This window comes from Hippocampus bargibanti, linkage group LG05, assembly GCF_051943395.1.
Source record: "Hippocampus bargibanti isolate YZ-2025 linkage group LG05, ASM5194339v1, whole genome shotgun sequence".
Classification (NCBI taxonomy): domain Eukaryota; kingdom Metazoa; phylum Chordata; class Actinopteri; order Syngnathiformes; family Syngnathidae; genus Hippocampus; species Hippocampus bargibanti.
The window spans coordinates 19,812,863-19,825,000 of record NC_142738.1 but is presented as its reverse complement, the minus strand read 5'-3'; positions in this window follow the sequence as shown (position 1 = coordinate 19,825,000).

Sequence of the window (12,138 nt, the reverse complement as noted above, 5' to 3'; positions counted from 1 at the left end):
GTCTTTTTTTGAGAATTTGTTGAGTCTCCCCAATGTACTGCTCTTTACAATTTTCATTCTTACAATGTATGGAATAAACTACATTACTTTGTTTTTCATTTGGTAGCCTATCTTTTGGATGCACTAATTTTTGCCTTAACGTGTTTATCGGTTTGAAATAAGTAGGAATTTTATGTTGCCAAAGGACTCTTTGTAATTTTTCAGAGAAAGAACCAAACTGAAACCGGATCACATCTGCCAATTATTAGAAATCTGCCTTAATACTACGTATTTTCTATTTCGGGAAAAATTTTATAAACAAATCCATGGTTGTGCTATGGGCTCACCAGTTTCACCCATAGTGGCTAATCTTTACATGGAAGAGATGGAGAAACAGGCCCTCACATCCTTCCCAGGGACAAAACCTAGACACTGGTTTAGATATGTGGACGATACTTTTGTCACAATTAAGAAACAAGAAATTCAATCCTTCACAGATCATCTCAACTCTGTAGACTTCAACATTAAATTTACTCGTGAGGACATTCAAGAGAACCAACTAGCCTTCTTGGATTGTAAAGTAATTATAAAAGAGGACAGAGCGCTAAAAACAGAAGTCTTTAGGAAGGCTACGCACACTGACCAATACTTACTTTTTGACTCTAACCACCCTTTACAACATAAACTAGGAGTTATCAGAACCCTCCAGCATAGGGCTAAACTAATACCAACTAGCACTGAAGGTAGAGAAAAGGAGTCAAAACATATCAGGAGAGCACTCACAAACTGTGGGTACCCTCAGTGGTCATTCAACAAATGTCAGAAAGAAAGAATAGCGAACGAAACCAATAATTCTCAAGATTCTAAAAGGAGGGGAGTAGCAGTACCGTACATTGCAGGAGTTTCTGAAAAATTACAAAGAGTCCTTTGGCAACATAAAATTCCTACTTATTTCAAACCGATAAACACGTTAAGGCAAAAATTAGTGCATCCAAAAGATAGGCTACCAAATGAAAAACAAAGTAATGTAGTTTATTCCATACATTGTAAGAATGAAAATTGTAAAGAGCAGTACATTGGGGAGACTCAACAAATTCTCAAAAAAAGACTTTATCAACATCGCAGGGATAATACTAGTGGGCCTCAATCGGCAGTACATTTGCACCTAAAAGCTACTAACCACTCATTTGACGACAATGAGGTTAAAATCTTAGCGAAAGAACATAGATGGTTTGAAAGGGGGGTAAAAGAGGCGATTCTTATAAAACAACAAAATCCTTCATTAAACCGGTCTGGTGGTGTGAGGTTCAATTTGGATCGTTCATACAATAACCTGCTCAGGCAAAACAGGTTAGGCAACTTTCGCAATGCTGATGAGGGTCGTTATGCTGATGAGGTGATACCGGGGGGAGTGGGTGTAATAGGCCAATCGTTAGTCAGGAATGTAGGAACAATCAGTGGGGCCACGGGGGGGGGGGTCCCGCGCCACAGGGGGCCACAGGGGGGGGTCCCGCCCCCCCCCCCAACCTGAGAGTAGGGACCTATCATAGCTGTGTCCGCCGCCACCAGGTCTGGACATTAGGGATATATAAATGGGGCCGATACGACCAGTCAGACTTTAGTTCGCTGACGAAGCCTCTTGGATAGGAGGCGAAACGTCCGAAACCTTCACTTTTGTACAGATGACGGCTGAAGAAACCTTCTCATCGATGGACCACTCCTGTACGACTGAGAGCTTACACAGACATTCAGTCGTGTGTGCGAACAAGACGAACAAGAATTTAATTCGAACATGTGCTCTTTCCTCAATGGCTACACTGGTGACCCCGACATTGGAAAGCAACAGACAAAGATGTGTCTTTTGCGACCATGTCGCTACGACCGGTGCCCCAACTCGCAGCTGTCGCCTACGCCGCGAAGTTGCCAGAGTTCTGGCACAGCGACCCGGCTTTGTGGTTCCAGCATGTGGAAGCGCTTTTCCACCGACGAGGCATCACGACAGATGAGCCAAAATATTACATGGTCGTGGCGTCCCTCGACCAACCGACAACACATCGCATGATGCAGCTTCTGCGCGCGCCTCCACGATGCGGGAAGTATGACGCGCTGAAACAACTGCTGCTCAGGCGGTTCACACTATCAGCCTCTGAGAGAGCAGACAGACTTCCTTCCCTTCCCGGACTCAGCGACGGAACAGCAGTTGATCTCATGGACAAAATGCTGTCGCTGTTAAATTCGGATGATGGCGGATTCCTTTTCCCCCACACATATTTCTTCGCCAGCTACCGGCCGCAGTGCGCGCCGTGCTAGCTAACTCGACGTGCCTAGCCACCGGCGACTATCGTGGTTTGGCAGAAAAAGCAGATTGAGTGCTTCTGGCGACACGGCGTTTCGCCGTGCAAAGTGTGATGGCCGAAACCCTCGCTGAAGGCCGTCGAGCATCGATCCAACCGTCGTGGCCGGAGTGGGATCGCAGAAGTGTTGTGGGAAAGCCATCTGCGGTTCGACGCCAAGGCTCGACACTGTGTACCCCCCTGCTCCTACGAAGCTCTAGGAATCTCCAACGCCCGGCAACCAGTAGGAGCAGTGGGCGCCGGCAACGAAAGCGAGCTGGTTTTCATCACGGAAGACGTTTTCTTGTGGACAGCGGGGCACAAGTAAGCCTGCTGACAAGACGGCAGGTGGATGCAGGCCTGCCTTGTATGCAGCTAACGGCTCGCCCATCGCCAACTTTGGCTCCAGGTCGGTGACTGTGCGCTTCCATGGACGGGAATTCAAGTGGAACTTTATTGTAGGCTCAATCACATTCCTGATAATCGGCGCGGATTCTTGATGTGCTCACAGAGTACTTGTGGACATTGCTAACCGTCGTTTGATTGACGCCATCTCTTTTGCGACTTTCCCGTGTGAGGCTGGAGGGCTCGGAGCGTTAACACACACAAATTATTTAACATCAGATAACATTTACGAACGTCTGCTGACCGATTTCCCGTTGTTAACTACTCCCGCCTTTTCCAATTCCGAGACGGACCACGGGGTAGAGCATTTCTTTCCCACGGTCGGCCCGCCAGTTTTTGCTCGCGCTCGTCGCCTCGACACGGCAAAATTGGCAATGGCGAAAGGGGAGTTCGCCACGATGGAGCGCTTGAGCATCGTGAGGCGTTCCAACAGCCCGTGGGCCTCACCATTACACATGGTGCCCAAAAGTGACGGTTATTGGCGGCCGTGCGATGATTTTCGTCGGCTAAACAATACAGTGGTACCTTGGTTCTCGACCATAATTCGTTCCAGGACCCTGTTCGAAAAGTGATTTTTTTCGAACACCGAAACCACCTCTTTGCTCCTGTCACTTGCGAGTTGACAGCGGGGGGCTGCCTCTCCCGGCCGTTCTCCACCCGCTATCATTCTCTAATCACGGACACGGGGCATTTATACGGTTCGCGATCACCTCGCCAATGCCGGATGATTGCCTCAACTCGTCACCGTACCTGGACTCTTCCTTCGATGCGCGAGTGTATCCGGTCCGAGGTATTTTCCCTGCATCCCGTAAATTTATGTCATCTTCCGGGATTGCGTAATTTTGCACCCTCGTGTGCCATTTGCTTTTTGGCGTAGTAAGCGGGTCGGATCACCCCCTGCCTTCTTACTCGCTGTGTTGTCTTTTATTTGTGAATAAACATCCTGCTTGGTTAGTACGTGTCTGTTTTGGGATCCCAAACATTCCACTACGTTCCGACAAGTCAGCTGCCGTCGATCTCGCTCGGAACGTGACAGCTACGGATGACTCGGCTACAGGATGTTGTTTTCTCTTAAAATATCTATCCAATGACACTTGCTCCCACTCCCACTGTCACATCACTAGATTTCACAGCCTCCTTATTCTTTAATATCGTACTGATCGTAGATTTCGCCATGCTGTATTCCCTCGCCAGATCAGACACTCGCACACCTGCTTCATATTTTGCGATTATTTCTTTCTTAAATGCAATGGTTGTACGCACTACTTTTCTTTTGTCACTTTAAGCAGCACTTACTTTCTTTGGAGGCATGATTAGGGGCTAAAACTCTTCGTACAACTATATTAAACGCTAGAACAAAACGCAGCACGTCCGCTAGCGACAACAGTTGGTCACGGAGAGAGCGATACACCCGTGCGCCACTCAGCTCCCCACCCTCGCCTACGAACTCACGCGTCGTATTGGCGTTCGAACACCGATTGATGTTCGAACGCCGAAGCAAGAATATCTCGAATATTTTGTTCGAAAAGTGAGGCGTTCGAGAACCGAGGTACCACTGTATAACCACACATGACCGTTACCACATTCCGCACATCCAAGACTTTTCCGCACGACAGACTCCTTGATTTTTTGTAAAGTCGATTTAGTTCGCGGTTATCACCAGGTGCCGGTACGGGTAGAGGATGTGCCAAAAACTGCGGTAATAACCCCATTTTGCCTTTTTGAATTTCTCCGCATGCCTTTTGGCCTGAAGGGGGCAGCACAGACCTTTCAAAGACTGATGGACTCAGTCTTGCGAGGCCTCTATTTTGTATTCATCTATCTCGATGACATCCTTGTGACCCGCCCTTCACCAGAGGAAAACCTGTCACACTTAACAAAGGTTTTCAAGCGTCTTAATTCGCACAGCCTTATCGTTATCCTGTGAAATGCCAATTTGGTCTGTCCGAGATCGATTTCTTGGGGCACCGCATTTCTCCACAGGGTGCCATCGCCTTACCTCCAAAGTGCAGGCGGTGGTGAATTTCCCCCGCCCGGCCACAGTTGTGGCTCTGCAGGAGTTTTTGGGCATGGTTAATTTTTACAACCGGTTCCTCCCTTACACAGCCGACCTCCTGCAAACCCTCTACGGCGCCTTCAGAAAAAAGAAGGCTAATGACCCCGTTGAGTGGCCCCTGCAACGAGTACATTCCTTTCAACGAGCTTTCAAGGAAGCTCTCGCGGGTGCAACTCTTCTGGTCCACCCGATCTCAACCGCACAGGTGGCCTTGATTACTGATGCATCTGATGTTGCCGTAGGGGCTGTGGTCGAGCATCTTGTGCAAAACTAATGGCAGCCCCTTGCATTTTTCAGTCGAAAGCTGCAAGATAACGAACGCAAGTAGTGTTTTCGACAGAGAGTTGTTCTCACTCTATCTTGCAACGCACCATTTTCGTTTCGCAACGACATTTAGCAGCCATTTCAGAATTTACGACAGACATTCGGCACTTGGCCGGCAAGTGTAACCCTGAGGCCGATTGCTTGTCACGCGCGATCATGTGTCCAGTCCAGCTCAGGGTGGATTTGTCAGAGATGGCCACCGCCCAATCTGAGGATCTGGACATCCACGAACTCAAGGCAGCAGGCACGGCCCTGAAGTTTGAGGAGGTGGCACTGTGCGAAGGGGGTCCCGCTCTCCTCTGCGATGTGACTACGGGTCGCACTCGTCCCATGGTTCCGCAGGAGTGGCGTCGGCGAATTTTTGATTCTATTCTAACCCTCCTTCGCAGGGTTGCACACATCTCCTCACTATGGTCGATCGGACCACTTCGTGGCCGGAAGCAGTCCTCCTGTCCTCCACGACCTAGGCAGATATAGCCCGCGCATTTCTGTCATCCTGGGTCGTACATTTCGGCACGCCATCCAATATCACTTTGGACAGAGGCCCCCAGTTTGTGTCCGAGCTCTGGTCAGCCATGGCGCAGTCCTTGGGTGTGCAGGTACACCGCACTATGGCCTACCACCCGCAGGCTAACGGCATGTGCGAACGTTTCCACCGGTCACTTAAAGCCGCGCTACGGGCCGCACTATCAGACGGTAACTGGGTCGACCGGCTTCCGTGGGTCCTGCTCGTGTTACGTTCGACCCCAAAAGAAGACCTTAACGCCGCTCTGGCAGAGTTAGTGCTCGGTCAGCCACTCCACGTTCCTGATGAATTTCTGCCTGAAGCTTCAGGTACACCTTCTTTCCCCCTTTTGCCCTGACGCCAGCATCATTTCACCACTGCGTCCCCAAAATATTCGTTCCGTCTGCTCTTAGTTCAGCCCAGTTTGTCTTTGTGCGTCACGATGCCCACCGCTCTCCCCTCCGGCCGCGGTACGATGGCCCGTTTCACGGTACATTATAAACACTGTACTACAGTGATGAGAAGGTTTCTTCAGCCGTCATTTGTACAAAAGTGAAGGTTTCGGACGTTTCGCCTCCTATCCAAGAGGCTTCGTCAGCGAACTAAAGACTGACTGTTCGTATCGGCCCCATTTATATATCCCTAATGTCCAGACATGGTGGCGCCGGACACAGCTATGATAGGTCCCTACTCTCAGGTTGGGGGGGCAGAGGACCCCTCCCTGTGGCCCCACTGATTGTTCCTACATTCCTGACTAACGACTGGCCTATTACCCCCACTCCCACCGGTATCACCTCATCAGCATAACGACCCTCATCAGCATTACGAAAGTTGCCTAACCTGTTTTGCCTAAGCAGGCTATTGTATGAACGATCCAAATTGAACCTCACCCCACCAGACCGGTTTAATGAAGGATTTTGTTGTTTTATAAGAATCGCTTCTTTTACCCCCCTTTCAAACCATCTATGTTCTTTCGCTAAGATTTTAACCTCATTGTCATCAAATGAGTGGTTGCTAGCTTTTAGGTGCAAATGTACTGCCGATTGAGGTCCACTTATATTATCCCTGCGACGTTGATAAAGTCTTTTTTTGAGAATTTGTTGAGTCTCCCCAATGTACTGCTCTTTACAATTTTCATTCTTACAATGTATGGAATAAACTACATTACTTTGTTTTTCATTTGGTAGCCTATCTTTTGGATGCACTAATTTTTGCCTTAATGTGTTATTCGGTTTGAAATAAGTAGGAATTTTATGTTGCCAAAGGACTCTTTGTAATTTTTCAGAAACTCCTGCAATGTACGGTACTGCTACTCCTCTCCTTTTTGTATCTTGAGAATTATTGGTTTCATTCCCTATTCTTTCTTTCTGACATTTGTTGAATGACCACTGAGGGTACCCACAGTTAGTGAGTGCTCTCCTGATATGTTTAGACTCCTTTTCTCTACCTTCAGTGCTCGTTGGTATTAGTTTAGCCCTATGCTGGAGGGTTCTGATAACTCCTAGTTTATGTTGTAAAGGGTGGTTAGAGTCAAAAAGTAAGTATTGGTCAGTGTGCGTAGCCTTCCTAAAGACTTCTGTTTTTAGCGATCTGTCCTCTTTTATAATTACTTTACAATCCAAGAAGGCTAGTTGGTTCTCTTGAATGTCCTCACGAGTAAATTTAATGTTGAAGTCTACAGAGTTGAGGTGATCTGTGAAGGATTGAATTTCTTGTTTCTTAATTATGACAAAAGTATCGTCCACATATCTAAACCAGTGTCTAGGTTTTGTCCCTGGGAAGGATGTGAGGGCCTGTTTCTCCATCTCTTCCAAGTAAAGATTAGCCACTATGGGTGAAACTGGTGAGCCCATAGCACAACCATGAATTTGTTTATAAATTTTTTCCCGAAATTGAAAATACGTAGTATTAAGGCAGATTTCTAATAATTGGCAGATCTGATCCGGTTTAAGTTTGGTTCTTTCATGCAGAGAAACATCCGCCAGCAGCCTCGTCCTCACCACTGAGACTGCTGCTGGGGTTGGGACAGATGTAAAGAGAGAAGTCACATCGTATGATGCCAAAGTTTCCTCAGGTTCCAATATGAGGTCTTTGATCCTCTCTACAAACCCTGTGGTGTTCTCTACGTGATATTCTGTGTTACCAACCAACGGAGCTAAAATAGTTTTTAAATATTTGGCTACATTGTATGTAGAGGAGTCAATGCTACAAACAATGGGTCTGAGGGGGAACTCTTCTTTATGTATTTTTGGCAGGCCATAGATACATGGCGTGGCCTCTCCCGGGTATAATCTAAAATACATCTGTTTGTCTATATGTTTTCCTTTCTCTAACTTTTGGAGACAGTCAATCATTTCTTTCTTGTATCTATTGGAAGGGTCCCTTTTTAGTTGCTCATACGTGTTAGAATCACTGATTAACCTATTTATTTTGTCTTCATAATCCAATGTGTTGAGAAGCACTGTGCATCTGCCCTTGTCTGCTGGCAAAATAGTAATATTTTTGTCTTTTTGTAGTGTAGTGTAGTGTAGTGTAGTGTACTTTTTGTAGTGTAGTTAACGCCTTTCTCTCTTCTAATGTTATGTTGGACGGAGGAAGTTTGGCACTACTGAGAAGAGCTGATATTTTAATGCGTAGATCATCTGCCTCTGCATACGAAAGTTTGTTATTTTTAATAGCCGATTCAGTAGCTGTGATGTAATCTATTGTAGGTATAGTTTTAGGAGTCACTGAGAAATTTAAACCTTTGGTAAGTACCGCCTTTTCTGTCTCTGAGAGATCTCTGTCTGACTGTACTACAGTGTTTATTTTATTTTATTTTATTTTATTTTATTTTATTTTATTACTACTGTGTGCATAGGTGAGGCACACAGTTCTCCTGCCTCATGACAGGGGGCGCTGGTGATTAGAGATTCTTCTTGCGACTCCTCCTGCAGAATAATAGAATTAGTGACAGCAAGCTACAGTAAACAGTTAGCAAGTTAAGTGCAACCATCCAGTCATTTTTTCGCGTTGCTTGGCCTTATTTTCAGAATGGTGGATTACATATCTAAATTGAAAGAATTTTCTGAACTGGACTTTCAATCGAAGCAGGAGATAATAATGAAAGGAAGACCAACACCGGACTGTATAGCTCACAAGCGGTGAGGGGTGCATGTAAATCTCCTGGACAGCTTCTCAGCTTTTTGGCCAAGAAGCATCTCATTGAAACTATTCCTGAAGCGACAAAGTTGCTCCAGCTCGTGCTCACTGTTCCAGCTACTACAGCATCAGTGGAGCGCTCATTCTCAGCACAAAAGACTGAAAACATACAGTCGGAACAGGACTGATCAAGGACGACTTTCTTCACTGGCAGTGATCTCCATTGAGACAGAGAGACTTGGACTTCATTTATAAGTAAAGGTGACACGATAATAACATTTTTTCATTCTTTTTTTCTATGCTACAGTTTGTATACAGTATATAAAGAATGCTGACATTTTAAACAAAGCACATTAACTGTTGCCAATCAAATGGTGAATAAGCTACTCTGTGGAGTTCATATGTTTGTAAATCTGACTGTGTTGACGTCAGTGCCTCACCAGCCATGAACCTCACTGCACGTCACTGACTAGGACCAGGCATCTCACCCAGGAGGTGCACGGGAGGTGGCGGGTTTATGTTACATATATTTCACTGCATTTTCGGTTTGATATACAGTAAAGTCTCGTTATATCGATATTCTCGGGAGTCGGAAAAATATCGATATAACCGGACTATCGATATATCCGATCCTGCGGGCATGTAATTTTCTCCCTGATTCATAGAAAGAGTATCGTAATAAGCAGTACTATCGATATAACCAATATCGATATAACGAGACTTTACTGTATATATATTACAGCTATTCATTATTGACTAAAATCGTCACATTGATACTAATATGTCACAATGTTTTATTTGTTAGTTCCCACTGAGGGAGTTTCCGGGGGAATGACTTAACATAATTAAATCTCATTTAGGTTAAAGAAACACATTTGGCGAGTCTGAGAAAACGATGTTTTGACCAGAGGAATTTTTGCCGTCCAACTTTGTCCAGCCAAGATGCACTTACGCCTTGCCACCCACAGGTGACGCTCTTGGCCACTGCTGATCTCCGACTCAGACGACTGATCAATGCTCACGTAAAGACTTTCAGCTTTGTTTCCACTTTGATACTTTATCCCCTTTGCTTGTGCTTCATTGCTCCGGCACTCCACCACCACCTCTCAGAAATGCGTCGACCACACTCCATCATTGACTGTATTGAGAGCATTTAATGGCACAATCGAGATGGATTCTGCGAGCCGTTGATTTATCGATCAGTCCCCCGGCTAAGCTGTGAATACTCAAACAGTTACCAATCACCTCCAGAAATCACCTTGCTCCACAGCCTCTCTTTTTCAAAAGTTGTAAATGGTCCTCTCCATAGCGCTGCGGGTGACTTTGGGACAAAAATGGATTGAATATTTGCAGGGATTACATGAACCACCGACATGGAAACTCAGAGGTGTTTTTATGTTGATCGTGGCCATTTCAAACTGTCAGTGACTTGATCCATCCATCACTGAGGAAGAGGAAGGTGGAGCAGAATAGTGTGGCGAGGAAGAGAGGGCAGAGCACAGAACGCCTGACAGATGGGCTTAGTGAGTGAATCATTGACAGCGGCCTGCAAACGGATGCTGGTTCCATCAATAGCCCAAAGCTCGTGTGATGAATTACTGCAGACAGACAATGCTGAGTGAGCAAATGTGTTTTTAACAAAGCCAGGTGAAAATATCACTGCTTTTGCTGTCACACACAATAAAACATCACATGCATGTGGGATTCACTTTGATACAAGGGCACACGGTCCTGCGCAGGCCTAACATTGAAAAAAAAGTTGTGGGGGAAAAAAAAAAGAAAACAACAATTCTTATTTTTGTACTTTGTGTTTTGCTCTGTATTATTAAATGTTATTGTTTGCCATCCCTCTACTCGACTGACCACGTGAGTGATTGGATTGGACATCAAAATTCAAACCCCGACAAGCACTGTATCAAATATGCTGTATTCACTGAACAAATCAGTCATAAAAGGATACGTTTCAAAAATGTATAGTATTATGGTTGTAGTTTGTGGAAGTGCTGTGGTTCTCTTGATCGGTAAAAAGTGGTCTTGATCTCCTCTCGGAATCAAAAGCATTATTACCGGTATCTTGTACTGGTATCAGACAGGGCACACTCTCTATAGCAGGGAAGTACAGAGAGTACTTGACATTGTCTAAGACTTATTTGAATTATTGCAAAAGCCACTCTATTGTTTCTCATGATACTCCTGATTGGATTGGAGTGAATTTACCTTTATTAGTCTCGCAGTGGAGAAATGTACATTTCACAGCAGCAAAGTTATGAAAGGAATGAAAGAAGTAGAAAAGCAAAATACATGAGCTGCTGGAAACGCAGCCACTCTCGCGGCGCCATCTTGATGTCCTAAGAACAAACAAAGTTAAATAACAAATGAAATAACAACACAAAGACACAAAGTCATTCATTCATAAGCACTTTCTGTACCTTCTTTGAACATGAAGCGGTTCTACATGAAAGGAGAGGATCAAAGCATCGTTTTCACCACTGGATCATGGACGTCATTGTGGATTGTGCGCATCTACTACAAGTTAAATGTTGAAAGCAAAAAAACGATATAGCGCTACTTCTCATCATGTTGTAAACATCCAGCTTGAACAGAGAAAAATAGAAATATATACAAGTTAATGCCTCCCAAATGTCTGCCTGTCCCCAATAGAAGTAACCCAGGTGCTACAGGGAACAATGGTGGACCGGTGCATGGATCGATGCCAAGCCAGTCAGGGGCTCCTTCCTTCAGCAGCAGTCATGATAAATGACACGGTCCATATGTTTCTGCAGCAGTCTCTCTCTCTGCAAGCTTCCTTTGTCCCGACTTCTAAAGAGACTTGTGTGTTTTGACTATGTGCTTTGTGCAAACACAATTAAACCACATTTTGTCCAAAAAAAGATAATGCGTTTATGTTTGCAAATAAGATGATGGTCCAATACATAGGTACGAAAATGTTGCCTTTTTGAAAATCAAGCATGCTTCTTTTTTATTTGTTCTCCCCTCAGAATCCAATCCAATCCAATAGTTTTCTTCTGCAGTCCGTGATGATGTCAATACAGGTAGCAGAGCTGTGCCCTCTACCTCCCGGCTCCCAAGAGTCTTGTCAGCTGTCAGAGACGTCCAGCAGCAGACAGAGATGGCCTGACCGGTGAGCTGCTCTGTGTTGGATGGGTCAACCGTCAGCGCTGTGGACAGACAAGCATGTGGCAGTGATCTCCCTGTGACAGGTTGTCAGAGGTGCTGCAGAGTCACCTCGCAGCGATCTCCTGTCATCCCACCTGACTGCAGACAAGACGGTGGGCACACCGTTGTCAACTTCCCCGGCTTCTTCTGTAAATTCATTTGTGATATTACAGCTGAATGTTTACTCCGTGAAGGGCTGATTTGGTTCATTTCTCTTC